Raw genomic sequence first — 4,021 nt, 5'->3', positions numbered from 1 at the left:
CATGGCCATATGATAAATCAAGTGCTCTTTCTTGAATGTACAAGAGATATTCATTATTGGCCATTCATAATACGAGTACTTAAAAGTAATAAACTCTTACTTAATTTAAACAAAGATGTTGGTGTCTAGAGGAGGGACTTCAACTCTCCTCCCAACAATATGCTAATATACATTGCAATATTTCTTGCTAATAGCCAACCCTAAGCCAAATTTAGAGCTCAAGTAGGGAAGTGCTCATGGAAATGTGCTACATCCAATCAACCAACCACATAGGAGTCCACAGACCTCATAATGATTCCACTTGCAACCCTAGTAGGACTTTTCTAACCATTGTGACTCCTTCTCCTCAACAATAATATGTTGTTCCTTGTCTCAAAATCGTTCCATTATCTTTTTTCCTGCATGTTCATGCCCATCTCCTTTGTCTTTCCTTTGCCTCTTTGTTCTCTATTTTTTTCCCCAAAAGGCCTTCTCCATCTTTTATTGTACCTTCCTTTTTCATTGTGCGTTGTCATTCCTAGTGCTCTACTTTTTCTTTCCACTCCTTTTTATCATCTCTTGTGAGTTCCCTTGCGTGTTAACCATGGCAACACGTTTCAAAAGAATAAGACAACCTCAACCCTATGCGCAAGTGTCCATACCACTTTCTTAAATACTTGTACAAATTTGCCTTCAATTCCTACAAGAAAATAGGTGACTTCTTGAAAGCACCTCTAAGTTTAGCTTTTCCCCAAGCTATTCCCCCAAAAACTTATCCACTCAAGCTCTAAAGCTATATCCTCTCCTCAACCAGTCAATGTGTTACATTTCCACATTATTTACATGAAAATTTGCTTGGATTGAGCGATACATTAAAGGAATTATTTCATGTCACCTCCATTATGTTATATTTCGCTTTCTTTCCAACCACACTTTAGAAATGAAAGGAAGGCCCACCGTACATAGATAGTAAGGTCCCAAGGATTATATCCACCATGAACTGATAGACATGATTGATAGTGAGCCTTACCATAAATATGAAGATATACATGTGATAGGACTACACTGCAATCAATGTAGGTGTGGGCAGAACTAATGAAGCTCAATTTGCACATTATGTCATAAAGAAAGGCTCATTGATTCATTTTTTTGTTCACCAAGGAGGGGAAATATAGCAAGGAAATTTGAAGATATGTTGTCTCAATATGAGAAGGAAATAGATAGTTCCACATCACTCCCATAAACAAGCATGGATTATGGATATAGATAGTTCCACACTCCAATATCCCACCAACAAGTACATATACTTTTGCAACACTGATAATTTGCATGTCCACTCCTTTTCTAATGAAATATATTACTTAAAATAATAATGTCCATGAATTGATAGGAAGGTTATAATCTTTCTCTCTTTGATCAAGTAATTATGGAGAGAGACTAAAGGGACTAAGAGGATAAATTAACCAGCCCTGAGATATCTCTAGAGATCAATTCATCGAGGAAACTTTTCTTTATCTAATAGAGGTGTAAGATGGTTCATATATATATTTATTGCTCACTTGGGACACATGGCCTTGAGGTAGTTGTTATAGGATAGATAACATACCCTCCCCCACCATATAGATAATGATAGTCTATGGTAGATATAGGTGAGTTAGGGCGTGATGTTTTTTCTTTATTACTACTAGTCGTAGTTCGAATTGAGGGAAGATGAAGAGAAAGGAATTTCAATGGGTGAGATAGTTGGTGTTTCCTCCAATACTACTTATATGACAAGTCTTTATCTCTATTGTGAGTGAATATATTGGGCTAGGTGTTAAGGGAGAAGCTCCTAAACATACAAGAGCAATGTGACCTATCTCGATAGAAAAAAATTACTAAAGTAGCCCTCCAAGAGTAAGGACATGAGTTAGCTTACCCTTACCTAGAGCTTACGAGGATAGAAAATAGAATCCAACATAGCAGGAAAGATCTATATTCGATAGCTGGAGCAGTAGGTGAGACCTTTTTATTGGTTTTATATTGTTGGGTTATAAATTGGCTCTGCAACTATAAGATATGAAACCAAAGAATCTATTAATTCTCAAGTGGTTACGTTCCTGAGATCTAAAACTAAATAGAGTCCAAATACACCTAGGACTGTTACTGTTGGATATGGATATGGAGAGGTCTATGAAGTTAGGCAATATGGATTTGATACTTCCCATGACTATGCTTTGATTAGTGCTTCCCCTTAGTCAAATTCTATTTAGGAATTTGAATATGGGACTAGGGGCATAACTATTAGATGTGCACCTATAGGATCTCAATTTGTCACTGAGGGTAGTGCTAGTGTTCTAACCTTGATTGATTTTGAAGTATATTATCTAGCAGTAGATCCAGGAGATGATTCGGATGACCTTGTAACAATGGTAGAAAAGGCGTAGGTTATCCATGCAAATGGTACGTTTACCATTAGCTCACAACTAGTATGTTTTAATCTACCGATTTTCGTCAATGCTTTTCCGTAGGTATCTATAATGTACTTATTTCATTATTTAAGTCAAGAAATAAAACCATGCTATGTTTACATGCACCCGTAATTATGAGATAAATTTTTGGGTCTTGCTTGAGTCAGTAGCCCTACGCCTCGTTGGTGAATTCTCGTTAACGATCAATGGGGAGAATCTTTGAGGTGTGATATGTGATTTTCTTTCTTGAAATATTGCTATAGAATGTGCTTTTCAAACTTAGACCTTGTCAGGATAGTACCAATCTTTGATGCTTACTAGGCATGGGTAGAACTTGTAGAAGGTGGGTAGAATGGGAATTTACTTGATTTGTATAATGGATAGGTATTTCCTTACCATTTGGCAATATCCATGCAATTAGGTCCCTTAACTATACAATATGTATTTCCCCAATCTATTGGGACTAGGATACGTCCTTCCCTGATCTAAGACTAGGTTATGAAATGTAAATTAAACACCTCTATGGCTAGGTTATAAAGGTTTTCTTAGAGGGAAAAGGCGAGTGTATTTCTAGCAAACTATGATAGTAAGGTAAGGTCCTGACTTTGATGGTGATTTGGCTATAAAAACAATAGAGAGGGCTATGAATGGCTCCTTGTTCACACTCATAATAAATAAAGGGTCTCAATGAGCTTTCAACTAATATAAGGAAGGAAAATGAAATATCTTGGAATATACATAGAGCTCCATTGGTGTTCTTAAGTAAGTAAAATGAAATCAAAACCAATATTCACACGATCCATTTATACTTCTTTTGTCGGGTAGTTTCATACTGATCAACTAGGGGGAGAAAAGCTAAACCAATATTTAGGTATACTGTTAAGACTCCTCACTCACACTGGAAAGAAAGAGAGAAAAAGTGGTTAGTAACCTAGCTCAAATTGTAGTCAATATAAGTGGATAATCTACTTGGCAATGAGAAAGAATAAGACAGAATTGAGATATTATCTCACCGCTTCGATCAAGTAACCCCGATATAATCTCCTAGCTGCGGGGGCATGACGATGGAGAAAAAAAAGTGCCAAGATCACTAAAAAATATTAATGAAATGAATATTATAGGGGTGGGGATATGTGCCACCAGTTGGGGAATAGTACAAATAAGGATAGGGGAGATGATATAAGTAAGAGTGCAATCTAGAATAAAAAGATGAAAGGAATCTAAGTTTTCCGATGTATGACACAAATTTTATCTCTGATACTAGGATATGAATGGATATGAGATATGTGATGAACAAATACCTACCTGATAAAAAATTGAGCATCCTAAGAGGGAGACATACTTCGAGATCATGATTCTATATAGTTGGATTCTTTTCGTTAGGGACGTGCATTTGTTTGATTTTGGTTCGAAGAGGTCACATGTTTTAGCATCTCTACACCCTCTATTTCAAATAAGGAATCCAAAGCCATGATAGCCCTCAAAATAACCATGTACCTTCTTATTTACCCAAGGATAGGGTTACCATATATATTCCTTACATACTCTACTCATGGCATTACAAAGGTGGACTTAGGGCTAGTCGATCTTTA

Source organism: Pinus tabuliformis, chromosome 4_1, assembly GCF_031772625.1.
Source record: "Pinus tabuliformis cultivar Carrire ecotype Pingquan chromosome 4_1, CPIR1, whole genome shotgun sequence".
Taxonomy (NCBI): domain Eukaryota; kingdom Viridiplantae; phylum Streptophyta; class Pinopsida; order Pinales; family Pinaceae; genus Pinus; species Pinus tabuliformis.
The sequence above is the reverse complement of the archived record's forward strand: the minus strand, read 5'-3'. Positions refer to the sequence as shown.